Source organism: Saccostrea cucullata, unplaced genomic scaffold (assembly GCF_032062105.1).
Source record: "Saccostrea cucullata isolate Sc308-1 unplaced genomic scaffold, CSIRO_AGI_Scuc_v1 ctg3093, whole genome shotgun sequence".
NCBI classification, from domain to species: domain Eukaryota; kingdom Metazoa; phylum Mollusca; class Bivalvia; order Ostreida; family Ostreidae; genus Saccostrea; species Saccostrea cuccullata.
Genome location: NW_026935677.1, coordinates 25,001 through 42,446, shown reverse-complemented (window position 1 = coordinate 42,446; position 17,446 = coordinate 25,001). Strand labels below are relative to the sequence as shown.

The window sequence follows — 17,446 nt, the reverse complement described above, 5'->3', positions numbered from 1 at the left end:
AATGTTTTTAAGAAACGTTTGACGGTAAAAAAGCTTGGTACTCAAAGTTCACCCTATATTTTGAAAAATGAGTGAAAAAGACAGCGTGTAGGAATGTTTTAACAATTATTTTGAAATATCAGTAACTGTAGTCATCCAAGTTTGTTTCATACTCAAACACATAATGGAACATGAATCTATTGCTTAAAACGCTCAATACAAAATTTACCATAAGATGTACTTGATAAAAACAGCAATGGTCCGACAGGAGCAAAGGTATGCAAAAGGCCAAGGACAGATTCATATGCAATTTTCTTAAATATTAGTGGTACTGTTGTACAATTTCGTATTCGGGGAGACAGTGTAATTTTTGTAGGAGTCTAGAAAGCAATCTTTTTGCAAAAAAATCGAAAGGTTTTTTAGAGGAATGACCTAGAATTAGGAATCCACTGCATTTATTTTTTTCATGACAGCGTCCAAACCCTGCATCTCTGAAGCGTAAAGGGATTTTCGGGATAAAAAGAAAGTTAATATTTTTTCACATTAACAATGTTCGCTAGATCTTTTACCTTTTGACTTGTTTCTATTTCTAAACTTGAAAAACCATCTTTCAGAAAGAAAAAAAACAAGTCCAGGGGCCCGTTTCACTAAAAGGCGTAAGATACGACCAAACTTAAATTAGGCCTCGGGGCGTACGCAAAATTTAGTCCGGCGTAAGTTGCGTTTCACTAAGAGGCGTACGCCTGGCCGTAAATACTAGTATCGGACTAAGTTAAGGCCAGACTTACGTCCTTGACAACGAGCTTATGCATATGCACATACATATCATAAAGAGAGAGAGAGAGAGAGAGAGAGAGAGAGAGAGAGAGAGAGAGAGAGAGAGAGAGAGAGAGAGAGAGAGAGAAATTTGTTTGATATTCATTGAAAAGATATATGGAAAAGATCACATATTCTTTATTATTTATTGCAATATTTGTTTTGAGGTCTATAATAAAAACTTAAAAGCGTTGAAACATATTTAGATTGAAAATATATCGTAGATTGAATCATGTTGAAAGGAATACATTCGCAACTGTGTTTTGTAGTGAAATAAAGAATTTAAGAAACCTCTCTCTGTCTCTGATCTGTCATGTTGCTTTCCATAGCGTTTTCTTAAATAATGTGAATTTCGTAACAAACAAACATGTAAATATCGATATTGTCGTCTGCAATATTCGCTATTGACTCTGCACAATCAAAATGTCTTCGGAGAGTAGAAAACGTAAGCCAAACTGGACTGATGATGAAATGAAAATTCTAACATCTTGTGTAATTGAAAACAAAAATGTATTATTTGCAAAACTGTCGGCATCAGTGACAAACGAGAAAAAGAAAGCTGTATGGGAAGACATCACAAAGCAGTAAGCATTTAGGTTTTTAAAATAACGATCAACAAAAATATAATAACATCTCCGATTTGATTACATACAATTTGTTCATGTCTACGTTACATATAATGTATATTTATGTTCAAAAACTTACTAAATTGGCAAAAATAGGAATGTTATTTAGGTTTTGTGTATTTTTCTATTTTTTTTTTATTTCTAACAAAATGAAGGTAGACTGGGGATTCAAAAATATATTTAGTGTTAAAATTTTACTGCAGAATAAATTCTTCTTCTGCCTTGTGCAAGAGGGAAACAGAAGAAATAAAAAAGAAATGGAAAGATGCAAGATCCATTGTAAAGAAGAAAGAAGCCAGTAGAAAATACCAGATGAAGAGAACGGGCGGAGGGCCTCCCCCGGAATCTGATAAATCGAAAAAGGCAACAACTATTTTTTTGTTTTTATTGCTAGATTTTGTCAACTATACCGGATGAACTTATCTCTGGGATTGACGGAGGGGTTGATACTGCCTTATAAATACATGGTACATGCATGTACATTGTAAACATACGTTCACTACATGTATTTTTATAACCTCATAATGTTGCCTTCCCGACTTTTGCTTCATATACTATTTGATTTACCATGCTTTGTATATTTAGTATTATTGTAGTATACAGTAGTTATAGTATTAAAAAAAAATGGAATATATGATATCTAAATACTAGTACTTCTTTGTAACAGATAGCTTAGCCTCATCATGCACTGCAGTCCCATCGGAAATTTCCGCTGGAATTCCATCCTTGATTGGTTTGTATAATTATACATATTATATAATATACTAATAAAATTTTAAATCATAAAAATTATTATAATAAATTGTCAAAAATTTGATATGCATCTTCTTCACACGCGGAACACATAAGTGTGTAGATTTGAAATATTGATATTTTTTTTTTCAAATTAAAAAATGTATGTTTGTACATGTATATAGTAGAAGAAGTTGACGTTCCGGAAGAAGCTCCAAGTGTACATGTGTCCGGGCCTTCCACCGACACATTCTTTGCTTCAACTCTGTATGAAACTAAACGTAAAGGTAAAAAAGAAACAATGCCAACGCTATGAAAATGAATTCAAAATGTATTAAACATTCCTTCAGTTTTAATTTTCGCGTATTCTTACGTTTGTTAAGAAAAAAAAACCTTAGTGAACTGTTTCAACTTCATTCATGCACTTTTAACTATTCATATTACATATATGATTTTATTTGATATTCTTCTGTTTCAATTGACATTGTTCTGATTATAAAACTTTTCATTAAAAATCAAGACACGGCCAGCGACCCCGACGCTGACTTTATGCTGAATTTGATAGAAGAGCCATCGCAGAGGAGAGAAAAGCAGATGCCCTAGAGAGAATAGCGGCGGCATTTGAAAACAAATTTGGCATTTAATAAATTTGAACACAAAATGATAAAGTAGTCATGTTCTTTATTACAATGTAAGTGTGTGATTTAATGAATAGATGAATTGTTAAAATAAATTTGCAAGTTGAATGCGCACATCCTGTGCTCTCCTTGGTGCGTTTGCGTTAAACACGGCATTGTCATTGATGTTCTGTACAACCCCACCCTCAAGTAAGGGGACTTTCTCTGAAACAGCTAAATTATGAAGCCGGATACAGCTTTGAATAATTTGAGAACATCTACTTGGTGAAAAGGGGAGTACTCCTCCAGTTCGATGTAAACACCTGCAAAGATTTTCTTGAAAGTAAATACTGTGGAATCATTAGAATTCGTGGTGGCTCAATTTTCGTGATATTCGTTGGTAGCCCCCCCCTCCCCCAAACCACCACGAATTTACATTTTCATAGGAAATTTAGAAAAAGATATCTTTGTTACTGAATCTGAAATCCGACCCATACACGAAATTACATCTCCACAAATAACCAAAAAAACCCCACAATCTAAGAAAATTGGCCCACAGAATTTTAAATGAATTCATAATAAAATTGTAACAAGGTTTATTTATGGTTGCAATAAATATATCTTTTTTTCAAATAAAAAAAATTTAAGGTCGCGTTTATCGTAATGAACGTTTGAAATAAAATATTTGCTTGCAAATATGACATATAAAGATATTTAACGAAAATTTGCGTTTAAATTACCTAAATCTGGATTTTAATACCCCAAGCGATTTTTCTATCACAACACAAGTCTTTCCATGTGCATCGTTGTAATTCACTTCGTGTTAATTGGCTGGGGATAAGAATGGCGTTAAGAGCCATTCCTTGAGAGGGTAGCCAGAATCCCCAAGTAACCACCCACCCCCTTCGAGATGTTCCATAACACCTGACAATCCCGAGTTGCTCAAAACGATAGAGTCGTGAGTTTCCCCGGGAAAACAGGTATTGATTTGAAGAAATCTGAAATAATATCAACCAATTTTTCATCCTTTATGCATATGTAAGCAAACAATTAGCATTCTTATATTTGTTATATTTGTTTGGTTATATTTGGTGCAATAAAGTTATTTTAAAATTGACAACATTTACATTTTCAAAGGTTGTTATTTCATAAAACCCTTTTGACGATATATTAAATATTTTAATTTTCTCCTGTTGAAGTTTTGGCGTATACGAGGGTATTTCTATTACAAAAAAATGATGTGCTCGCATTTATGTTTTAATCAATACCGTTTATACCTCATATTGGAATCTGTTACGGCCTGAATATTTAAGGCATGAAAGTTTTTTCTGCATACAAAAGCAGGCTCCTGTGGTCCACTCATGCTCTTAATTGGTATTAGAGTACCATCGATTGCACCAACGCAATTTGGAAATTTGGCAATGTCATAGAACTCAGATTTTACATGGCGTAATTCATTGGCAGTAACTGGAAACTTAATGTTGTCCACTGTTGTATTTATTGCACTGCACACTGTATAACAATATGATGAATCTGCGTTAAAATCCTTAATGATATATATAAAGAATATTTGAAAAGGAAATGTACAACTGATTAAATGTATAACAGGCATGTAGAAACATGAAGGATAGTGTATACAAACATGTACATATTATTATTATTATTTAATTATCAGTATACCCCCTAGTACTTGCAATTGTCACTTTTCTGAAACTGCTAAACCTAATTTCGTGAAACTTTGCAGTTATTGAGAACACATTGTGTAGGCGCATATTACAAAGAAATTCCGCTTCCATTTTTTTCTGGGAATTTCGGTACTTTTTATTATATTCATTTTATCTGTACAAAATAAAGACTCAATAATTGCACGGAGTTTTAATACATGTAACGATTACTTTGGAATTATGCCTCATTTTGAATTACTTGTGTGTATTTAATGTGTAACATGCCATTTATTTTGCATGACATTGTCAAATATTAAGAGGGGAGTGGCGTGGGATGTGTTAACTTGCTCAATTTTTCTTTTATTATCATTTGTGAATGCAGGGGACAAAATGTTGAAACATTCAAGGGGTCAAATCTCCACACCAACGATGCTACGTGCCTGCAATAATTTTTAAAAAAATAGAGTTAATATCATTTTAAAGTTAAAATAATGAAGTATAACAACCTGTATGTACTACTCGGGATACGGATGATCTGGAAACGCCATGAAGGTCGCCTACTTCCGAAAAGAAGTCCGCCTTTGACAGATATCTTAAGGTGATAATTACCTGTAAGATGTTTATGTGTATCTTTATATATACATGTATAAATAAGTATGCAAATGTAGTTTAATTATATTAATAGGTACATTGTAAAATCCATTATATTTGTCATATCATGTGATTCCATGCGTCAGTATTTGTTTATTTATGTGTGGATATTTAAGAAGTATACAATGCTACAGTAAGCATTCACATATACATGTAACTGAATGTGGGTGGGATGGCATGACTTTTGTGTGTAGGTCGCCTCACAATAGGGTCAACATCATTTATCAGTTTTCGAATGACTCTTCCCGGGAACCTATACATACTTACGAGATCTATATCATCAAGATACTCGAGAGGGTTGGTTCGGTCCCGAAAAATGCGTTCTCGCCGAGGTGTTTCCCTTTTTCTTCTGTGAAGCAGCCAGAAAGTCGCCATTATCCAATGTTTATGTCTATAGTTACGCCTGCCTTAGACCAGCCGTAGATTTTTGTCTTAACTTAAGGCGGGCGCAAAGTTACGCCCTTTAGTGAAACGGACCTTAGTCCAAATGTTAGATCTAAGTCCGGACTTACGCCGGGCGTAGAGTTAAGACAGGCGTACGCCTTTTAGTGCAACTCATTGAGCTGATTGGTCGATTTGTGTTCCTCGCTGAACAGACGTCACAAAAAATATTTTCCCCGACCTGATGATTCTCGCGATGCTTTTCCTGCGCACATGCGCAGATCCAGGATAAACGTCAGTCCTTTATAAATATGCATGAGAATATCATGTTCTTTTCCCGACCAGTACTTTGTTAATACCGAATAATATTTCGTCGAATTTGCAAGAATGCTTCATTTTTTTATAGCTTATCGTACTTTAGAAATTTTTGTTCGGTTTCAGCTGTGCTAAAATACTACTTTAACACGGCATACATATTTTTAAGCATCTTGGCAACATTAGAATCAATTACCAACAAATATGTTTATGTTGAATTTAAGCTCATAAAAATATCTAAATAACTGTTAAAGGATGTCAAAGCCCACCAAAGGTGTCAGCAGTCGACTGATGATCTTATGCTTTAATCAAACTACTTCAAATTTCATTTATTCTATCTCCAAAAATCATTTCTATTATCAATGATAAATACCAACTCTTTACCTATGTATGGAAGGCTAAAGAAGACATCCGTAAAGATCAGTATAAATGCATTGTTTATGTCCATCCTGCCCTGGTCGTCACTACGGTTTACATCATTGCTGCTGCCAATCTGTAATGTCTGACTATTTCTCAATTCAATTTAGATTACGGGAAAGTTCTTAATATGCATTCTATTCGGGTAATGATATATGAGGGCTGTTCAATAAATAATGTCCTCGGTGCTCGGAAAGAGGCAAAAGACGCTTTTCAATGAATTAGTCTTCATTATTATACTTTTAAGTCTCTTTTAATTACAACAAATGTCCGTAACCTTTTTATGCAATTTCTTATTGATTTTAGAACTCATTTTTGGGTATGACCCTTGGTATACTGGAAAGTGGCAGATCCAATGATTTCCAGGACTTGTTTCTCGCTTATGAAAGGTGTTTTTTCTCAAGTCTGGAAATAGAAATTAGTCAAAAGGTCAAAGATCTGGCGAATATTGTTAATGTGAAAAAAACATTAACTATCTGTGTATCCCTAAAGCCCCTTTACTCTTCAGGGCGTGCGGGTTTGGACGCTGTCATGAAGAAATCTAATGTAGTGGATTCCTGATTTTGGGTCCTTCCTCTAATAAACCTTCTGATTTTTTTTTTTTTTTTTTGCAAAAAAAATGTTTTCCACCCTCATCCAGAAATTAAACTGTCTCCCCGAATACGAATTTGAACATCAATACCACTTACATTTAAGAACATTGCATATAAATCTGTCTTTGTGCTCTTGCAATTCTTTGCTCTCTCCAGATCTTCCCTGTTTTTTCAAGTACATCTTATGGTAAATTTTGTTTTGAGGATTTTAAGCAATAGATTCAAGTTCCCTTATCTGTTTGAATATCCAAAAAGGTGGATAACTCCAATTACTGATATTTCAAAATAATTGTTAAGACATTCATACACGCTGCCGTTTTCACTCATTTGTCAAATTTAGGGTGAACTTTCAGTACTAATTTTTTTTACCGTCAAACGTTTCTTAAAAACAGTGTAAACTACCCCCGATGTGATGTCTATCAAATTTGCTATATGTCTTAAAGTCAATCCTAGATCATCAAGTATTATTTGTTGTTTAGCAAACAGTACATAAGTGTTATAATTTTTTGTTGGCAAGGACGGTACCCATTTTTGATGCCCATTATACATGTTTAATTTTTTATCATTGAAATCCACCTGCTCATTTGTCTATAAAACAGGTATTGGTTGCTGTAAATGTCACATATTTCAGTGAATATTTATTTGTGATTTTTAACCAGTTTTACACCTGCTTTGTTGAAGCTTTTATTTTCACTCTAGTTTACCGTTCTTTACCATTTATTTATAATGCAGTGTCTCGAAAACCTCTTGTTTCCCAGCTTCTCACAATGAAACTATGTAATGAAAAGTGGACACATGAACTGTTATAAATTCTTTAAAAATTCAATTTTGAGAGAAAGCCAATTTTAATGTCATATGATATCTGTATTGTATGTCATACAGTTCAGGACATTATTTATTGAACAGCCCTCATACAAATTTACACCTCGATTTTTACAGACATTGACGAATGTGAAACAGACCCATGTATATTCCTGTTTGATTGCTTCGATGGGCTAAATGATCGAACTTGTAAACTCAACGAATTCAAATTGGCAGCTTTAGTAACAGCATTAGCACTTGCTGTTGGGATCATTATATTCCTCGTCTGTAAAAACAAGAAGAAATACAACGAAGTTGACCACTCATGGTAACTCTCTCTCTCTCTCTCTCTCTCTCTCTCTCTCTCTCTCTCTCTCTCTCTCTCTCTCTCTCTCGAATGTACAACCACTGCCTCCTTAAAGTATATTTTTGAGTGCTCTTGATATAGATGAGTTCATTTGTTTTGTTTTTAGGCTATCTAGCTACTTAGATGTTCGAAAACCTGACTCTCAGCCAAAACTTGTGTAAGTAATGAATGTATATTAAAAAATCATATTTTCATATATAGACTTTCAAATATAAATTCGTTTAAAAGTTGTCAATTTTTTCAACATTATTTTTTAAATTATTTTTTTTTTTGTAGATACCAGCCAAAGTCGGTCCAAAATTTAAAACAACCTAGTTCAGTATGTAACTTGTTTAGTTTTACATCCAAAAACTTTCTTAAATGAGATATAATGATAAGGTAATGTGTTTTTTAATCTGTATTTTATATCAACAGATTGTTTTGTTTAATATTTATTGCATGAAATATGCTGCTACTTTAAATGTTTCAAAACCATGACAAATATTTTATATAAATGGATCAACTCTTGAAAAATAACAATATAAAGTAATAAGTATTTTTTGGATGAACTCTACAAAAACTTATAATCTAAGCTGTTTTTCTAATCAACATGGTTGAAAGCGCTCACAGTATTTTGATAAATATATTTCTTTTTTCCAAACTCATTGTCATTGTTTGTAATTTGGAAATAAATAGTTGTGTGTACTACACTCACGAGTGTTTATGGAGGCAATAAAATACAACTTATTGAATAAAAATCTTATTTCCTTACTACGAGTATACAGTGGAGATTTTTACCTGATATATATTTAATTTAAATGTTTACACTTTTTCATGTAATGAGGGAGGGAATTGGGTTTAAAAATATATACCCGATTTCATTATATATGTTTAATACAATAAAATATGTTCAATTCAAAAACATGACATTATTTCACTGTATTTGTTTATTTCAATAAAATATGTTAAATGTAAAAAATATGACATGATTTCATTGTATATGTTTATTACAATAAAATATGTTTAATAAAAAAATGACCCGATTTTATTGTTTATGTTTATTACAATAAAATATGTTCAATTTAAAAAAAATTACTTCTGTAATTTTTTCAACATAGTTTCCCTTTCCAATCGTTTTATTTTAACGTTGTAAAAATATCTGCATTCCGCCACCGAAGTGCATTAGGAAATAAAAACAGAAGAACTGGTGATTCAGTGATTTTATTAGAGAGAAAAAAAATCTTCTCAAGAACAGCAAAGCCATGATTGGTCATATTTATACGACACAAAGTTGAAATAGAGGTACATTGGAAAAACGTCTTTGAAAATCTTTTTTTCCAAGAAAAAGCAAAGTCATTAACATTTGGCCATATTCATGAAAAAGCCTGCAAAGGTAGTGTAAAGCTATGACTGATGGTTTACATATCAACAAAAGTCAAAGCGAGAAATATGAAAAAAAAATTACACTGAATGATATCTCCTGGATGATTCTAATAATTATGTAGATGATTTCCCCTGGATAAAGGGGTAACTATAATCGATTCTCATTATCATAAGTGATATAAATATTTAGAGATTAGAAGCATGAACGTGCAAAGGACAAATTTGGTTTCACTCAGATGTGTTGCTGTTGACCTAAGGCTACTCATGGATCTTTCGTCTGCCACGCATCTGGTACCGACAAAGGTGACAGCATTGATATCTGCTAGGCTGGACAACATGGATTTCAAAACTGCATTATCAGCAGGAATGTTGTTCTGTGGGACGCATGAAGCAGGGACTTCTGATCCATCAGAACAGAGTCACGATATATTATGTCAGCATTTACACTAGCTGTAACAAAAACAAAGACATGTACCGGTCGTCATTTACTACATATTTACTGGTAATACGGGGAGAAAAGTACTACTCTATCGGGGGGTAGATCCTAGAAGCAAATGACAAAGAGATAATGCTCTTAATTTTATTCCTGACATAATGATATGTTTTGCAGTATTAATGTTAAAGATGGCTGCGAAGAAATTAGCAGGGTAAAAGGAGAGAAAAGTTCTATAAAGTGTGTTCGTTGGTTAGCAATTTTTTTCAACTAGAGTTTTTAACTGTATTTAACAACTCAGCGACACTAGTGTCTACTTATTGACGATTAAAAATTTAATAAATTAAAAAAAATGTCTTTATTGCAAAGTAAATTCAACCTGATGTATATACCCCCGATACTCATTTATAAATAAATAATTTCTTTCTTTGGGTTTAATATAGTTTTTAAAGAAGAGAATTTGCGATATACCTTACAAAATGTTGCAAATCAGATCTGCAACCTATTTCATTTACATATCTTAGATAAATCAGACAATCTTACGTGTGAGGAGTTTTAGGTGAATTTTCACTGTGACAGTGCCGGTGTAGGTCCCACATTTGTACACTTGTCCTGACGTTGGATTACTGGGACACTTGACCAAACTCACGTCATTAGTCAGCCCGTGGGCTGACTAGTTATGATACGAAGAACTTCAAATGCGCTTGCGCGTTTTGGAATTCTGGGAGTAGTTCTGCAGCAAATCACTCTAGCTAATTTCATTTCAGTAAATTCAGAATAGATTAAACAAAGAAAATAATCCCTATTTAACACCACGGTAATCTGTAAATTTAAATTCAACTTAAATAAGAAAGTAATTTATGCTTATTTATTTTTAGAAGCTTTGTACAATCAGTTTCAAACAGTTTTTAAAACCTGGTTCGCAGTAATTAAACTGGTTCGCATCTGATCGTGAAATGTGTTCTACGCAGTTAAGCATACAGTTGTATGAACTCATATCGCACAGTGTTTGACGCGTTAATTGAAGGTCTTTGGTAAAGTATGTTGAAGGAATTTTATTTATGTATTTAAATCTACGACATAAACAGTGTTTAATAGAGATTTTGAAGTTACACTCGGCACACCTCGGCCGATTACATAGTAGGGTACCGTAGTCAGCCGAGGTGAGCCGAATGTTTGAAGTTATTCAGTTTTTATTAGTTTTACTTTCGTTTTCATTACATCATTTCGATCCCGATGCCATTTAGCGAACTGACTTGTTAAATCATACAACGGGTACTTCGAAAAGAGACACAACTGGCTAGCTTGCTCGTTTGTAATGTTCCCCGCTGGAAGTGGAGGATATTGTTTTATTTCGGTCTGCTTATCCTTCCGTTCCCCTGTCTGTAATTCTGTTATTAACACTTTTAATTCCGGGAAATATTACGAGAAGCCCTTGAGCTTTAATTTGTAGTGAAATTTTACACAACACACTATAGAAACCCCCTCTTTATTTTGAGGTAAAAATGTCAATGGTAAAGGTAATGAAATCAAACTTATGTCTGTTTGAACATCTGTGTGTCGGTGCAATATCTCGATAAGCCCTTCAGCTTTAGAAGTCAAATATTACACCACAACAACCTATGCTGAAAGGAAGACACCTATATATTTATTTTGACGTTCAAAGTTCAAGGTAATAAATTCACATCTCTGTGTGAGTGTGTGTAAAACTTTCATTTCCAGTCTTTATCAAAAGAAACATATTTGCATTTTACAATCAAATTTTATACCATAACTCGATCCACCATATGGCCCCGTGACCCCCCCCCCCTTTTTTTTTTTTTTTTTTTTTTTTAGATCTGCGCATGCTTTTTTTTCCCTAAGTGGGAGACGCAGATTTTCTGAATAAGCTTGATTAGTGAATGAGACCATTTATGCTGTGGCAATCAGATTTAGGGATTTATAGTTTTCTTATGTTATAGAGGTTTGATAAATAAATTTGTTTACCAGTCATTGTGTTGTTTATTTTGTTTCAATTCTACTTTTTTTAAAGTTTCAAGTTTAAATTCAGCTAGCTAGGTCATATTAAAGTAGATAGTTAAAAAACTTAAATATAAAAAACCTATGTCTTAAATTATGCAAAGATTAGGTTAAACAAAGCTTACATGTTACCTGTTTATATGAAATTTTTCTAATCTAAAAGTACTAGAAAATGTACGTACTGGTTACATGTATTTAAGTGGACCTTTATTTATATTATCAAAAAAGGGTTCGGTATGGCTGTTACTTTATCGCAGGGGCAAGGGTGTCTTTGTTCTCTAAACACAGTAGCACTGAGTGATTCAACCTGCAATCTGCAACATGACAAACTCTAACAGGGTGATATTGAAGCTTACGAGGTCCCGTTTGTGGCCGCGGGATTGTTAAAACTGCTATGTCCCCCATCCCCATAAATTTAATTCCTTTAGATCCGATGAGATTGGTTTATAATTTAATGGAATTATGTTTTGTGAAAATGAACTTAAATTTTTATTACATTATATCTGTTTTCTAATTAAGAGACAAAACATGCATTCCGGTATACTGCATTTTTTTCAGTACAGTATAAGTACATGTATTCTTCAAAACATTATTACAGAGAAGAAAAATCCACTGGCTGACTCTCTAGGCATTTTTTAAAAGCTAAACTTGTCGGCTGTTTGTCCTGGAGAGGCACTGGCACATTGAGGACTTTTGGTTAATACAATGCTTTGAAGAAATGATGGGACGTCCTTTATATCCACGTGAGTACATTTAGAGCATTCCAATCCTAGATAAAACAAAAGAGACGGCTTTTGCAAATAGAAAACGTCAAATAAATTATTACATTTATAAACTTTTACAAGAATATTTCCATCCAAATCCCATTTTTGCTATTAGACAGATAAGGAAATCATCCTTATTACACGATTGATTTATGAATAAAGTAAAATTTATCTACTTAAGACGCCTTCTGAGGACATGTAACTTAAAGTCAATACCTTTATAAAAGCACTAAGTATATTTATGTATTTTTACCAAATTTCAGTAGTACTTGGGAAATTTAAGTAAAAAATACATAACTTAAAAAATGATTTTTATCTTACGTATATAATTAGAATTTTCATGAATCCCAGCCCTGGTTCCCTTAATTCCTCTTATATTTTCTTGCAGAAGCTTGATCATCATTTTGAAAATGATTCATGGTGTCCCTGTAGACTTTTGTAGGGGTTTAAGAATTTTAATTTACAATGGAGGGCAAAAAGGAATTAAAATAGTTTGATTTTTTGTTCTATAAACCTTTGTTTCCTAAACTCCTCTCATATTTTTCTTTTCGATTTGGTCACTGAGAGCAATTGATGGTCGAGACAAATAATTTTTCTACACCCCCTTTTTCTCTTCGATTTATTCTGACGTATCCAAACATGTTTTGAAATATGATTGATGGCATCCTGTAGGTGCGCAATAAAACGCTTATTTCTTCGATTACTTACATTTTTAAGTAGCATATTGATATTTTGGAAAATGTTTGGTGGTGTCCTTTCGATGTTTCAACGGTGCAAAAAGGTTTTCGTAATTTTATTTTCACCGTGTGACCCTAAATGTTTTCTCACTGCAAAAACTTGGTCTTAGAACTCTTCTTACATATTACGGAAGTAAATGGTTTTTTTTTTCTTTTGGATATGATTAGTTTTGTCATTTAAGTGAAAAATCTGCATTTTACGTTTTCGTAGAATAAAACATGAGTAGGCATACCAACACGTCATTAAGTACATATTAGTATCTTTTCCCCGGAGACCATACGCTTTGGTGCCGAGCAAAGCGAGGGATAGAATTCAATGGAGATGAAAAAAGCACTTTATAATTCAAGTAAAACAAGAGAAGATATTGAATTTGTGTTCTATCTATTTCGTCGCAAGTCTAGCGCATTTTTATTATTTTAATCAACGGAATATTGTGAAATCAATAATTTTCATAGTTGTTTATTATTTTCTTTATTTTCGACGTATGGAGAAAACCACGAATTTATGACCGCCACGAAATGTAAAATTTCATATGCATTACTAAATTGAATTAACCTTTTCCATCCACGAAATAAAATCCCCACAAACCAAAAGGTTTTTTTCTATTACACCATGAAAATTTTACACCACGAAAATATGTGATTAGACAGCAAAATGACAATTAATTTTAATCCAGATTAGTGCAAATTTGTACACGATATGTTATAATTGTACCCTAGGGGCATGTTTTTCAGTCTTCATCGACTTCGGTGATAGACTTCAATGAGTGTGTTTAAGGATAATTATTCTTTTCTGTAAACTAGTCTTTATTTTAAACCTCAGTTTGAGGACATTTTTAATACAATTAAGTCAGAGTCTTACAAGTCTCTTGTGCATTAGTAATTATTTGTTTCTGGGTGTAGCTTATGATTTTTAAAATGGTTCCCTGATGTTATTTCTCAGATTGTTTGATAACCAATGGATTTTGTCAGAAACTCTGAGAGAAAGAGGACAAGGTGACATTTATTTACATATAATTACAAATCAAGATGATTTAAAACTGAAAAATGAACTCCGTTTACATAAAATCCTGATATGGCTTTATTTAAAGACTAGCGCTCTTTTACTCTCGTTGTATTCGCAGTTCATATGAGGAAAATATCAATAGTCTTAATTGATTTTATACGGAATGTTTCCCAAGTATATTCTAATATTTAAAAAGCTATATGTACCGCTATTATGGATTTCAGGAACCAGGAAACTGAATTAAGAGAATATCCAGTATTTCTAGCTCTCGGTCTTCTAGATGAAATTTTTGATTGATTCTACACTTCAGTTTTAGACTAAAAATACACACCTTTTCGATCTTTTAAGTAAATATTTACATACAGAATTGATTGTCTTGATAATAATAATCCAGTTTAGTTATGAGCAAAATAAATGAAAATTTAGAATTTTAAAAGTTTTTTGGTTTAATCTAAAATTTGTATCAGCCTTTTGTATAGAGCCACGAGAAACTTAATTCTTTGATGTTTGATTAAAGATACAACACAATTTGACATATTTGTTTTATTTCTGGAAGAAGACATTAATGGTAACGATCGACATTTAACACCACTGATTATGATTGAGACTTTTTCCTTGCAGAAGATTACTTGACATCTGTATAACTAGATCTTTGCTAAAATTAATAATAATATTGCATTTAATGTCTGATTAAAACAAAGTTAAACAGTTTAAGTACATATACGTAAATCATTCTATGGATTATAAAACTTTGTGATTCCTGCCAATTCTTAATTTAATGATTTAGCTTTTGAAAGCCTTAGTACAATTTCCGGGAAATTTTACTTTAAAAACTTAATTTCATTATTGATAAACTTCCTGGTATGATAAAACACCAGTCTGTGTAAATCATGTTAAATCTAATTCATTCAATTCTTTTAATATATTTTTTCTTAAAAAAGAAAAAACATTTAAAGTGTTAATGAAATGTATGGAGATAAAAAGTTCAAAAGTCCATTTCTAACAATTCTATTCAGGAGCAGGAGCAAACACGGACCTCTAAAACATTAGAGTTGATCAGGTGCCATGGAGAGCAAACACAGACCTCTAAAATATTAGAGCTGAGATCAGGTGCCATCAGATGGAAAGTGAGAATACACTGCCTACCGGATTAATATGAAGGGCATTATAGGGCAAAATTTGCCTAAAAAATTAATATCATCAAATTTAATAACATGCAAATATTCCATTTATTTAAGAAACATTTTCAATTTAAAAAATGGGGTATGTAATCGACATATACTAGCAAACAGATAAATAAATTCTAATCTCAAAAGGAGGCAAATTTAACCTTGTACATGTTTACATATAAATGAAAGGGGATCAGGGTGTACTCAGAAAACAATTTCTTAAACGAGATAAATTATTGACCAACAAATTGATGAAACAAGAATATCAGCAGTCCTTTGTTTAAGTCCTCATTTCATAAAGTATTTGGTCGATACAATGACATCGTCAGCAAATACAATTTATCATTGTGTCAAATACTGACTGACGTTTTTTTTATATTACTTGTTAGTCTATTATATGTATACACACTGAATTGACAACGGATTTTTCTGTTATTTCCCGATCATGACAAGGAGCACACGGCGGATGTGACCTGTCAGCAAGGGATGCTCAATCCTCAATGGCACCTTATCACATCTCTGATTGTTTGCTCCTATTTTGTATTGTTTTATGGACTTCTAAGCTTGAATACTGTTCGTTATCTCCATATATTTCATAAATCAACTAAAATATCATTTGCTCTGAGTACACATTTCTAATTTAATTGCATTTTCAAAGCCCTAGACGGGAAAAAAATCATACTACGAATTCGAACCGAGACTTTCACCTTTTAAATTTTTTTTAGCAATGCCCCCCAGGAATGGCTTTATATTGGACTTAGTCCTCAGCCTGAGATCTAATTTATCACGTGAAATAATTTATGATCACACATGTACGAGGGGTTATCAAAAAGTTCGTGGACTGAGGCTATAAAATTAGTACCATGTAGTCTGTACTTTCGAAATTGTTAAGGAACATAAAACAACAAAAAATAAAGAAATGCTTAAAATTTTAGCTTGATACGTTCATTATTTCCCAAATTATTATGGAATAAAAACGACATTATATCATCACCCGGCGCCGTCGCCGTTTAGTTTTATGACGTCCGACAACGTCATTGTTTTTCGATGTCTGCTTTTTCTACCTTATGTACTTATTCTGATGAGATTTCCTGGAGCTGAGGAAGGACTTCAATCCGTCTTGTTTATATGATTTTACAATGTCATGAACAGTGGCTTTCAATGTTATACTATTGCAAATAAGATTTATACAATGGTAGAGATCTTCGCTTGATTGTACCAGCATATTTTGCTTTTTGGAGTTCAATATCTACAACACATGATCAACGTCATTTTTTGACGAGATTGATTTTTCACACCTTGACTACAAATCGACATTAACTGTGCATTTCTTTTTTCTCTGTATCTATTTCAGCATTAAAAACAAGTAAGCTGGATGCATATAATTTCTCCGTAGCCAGTTTAAACATTTTCTAGGTGTATACTAGTTTTTATAGGGACAAAACTTTATAGAATGTTGGAAAAGGAAACCCCTCCCCCTTTTTGACGTCATTTTGAAGGCAATATTTGTTTGGATACTCTATGTAAAATTTACGATAACATTTCATATAACTTCAAGAATGAGGTAAAAATTTAATATTTTATGGAACAATAGTGTCCCAACACATATTTGAATGTCAAATGTTCATATCACAATAGTTTTTCTCAGTTACACTTAGGTCGAAAAAAACGTCGTTTTCGAGGTTGCGCCACATGGACATACCATTGCTTAGAAAAACATTACTAATTTATTAAAAAATAAAATTTATGATTTGTGATTTATTCTATAAATAGAAAAGATGATGATAACTAGATATTTTAAAATCCATTCATGTACCTAAAGCGGTTATTTAATTTTATGGCGCTAGTCCACGAACTTTTTGATAGCCCCTCGTATTTACAAGTTAACTATTGAAAAAATTACCGCTTCATTTTAAAATCTTTTTTAAGATTTTGTTGTTTTGTTTAGATAAAAGTTTCCTTTATTTGCCATTGACTAAATATGTATGACGTAAAAC

General features: G+C 32.6%; 1 protein-coding gene, 1 long non-coding RNA gene and 1 pseudogene across 2 annotated transcripts in view; 1 reads left to right on the top strand and 2 right to left on the bottom strand.

Annotated features, from left to right (window-relative positions):
• The window catches only part of LOC134243558 (uncharacterized), a 65,235-nt gene that overhangs the window by 24,167 nt on the left and 23,622 nt on the right, over positions 1-17,446 (bottom strand). The window lies entirely within an intron of this gene.
• On the bottom strand, positions 2,776-5,202 carry LOC134243556 (putative nuclease HARBI1; annotated as a pseudogene).
• On the top strand, positions 7,723-9,093 carry LOC134243557 (uncharacterized). Its single transcript, XR_009987061.1, has 3 exons — positions 7,723-7,920; positions 8,066-8,116; positions 8,236-9,093. It is a non-coding gene; the product is annotated as an uncharacterized LOC134243557 (long non-coding RNA).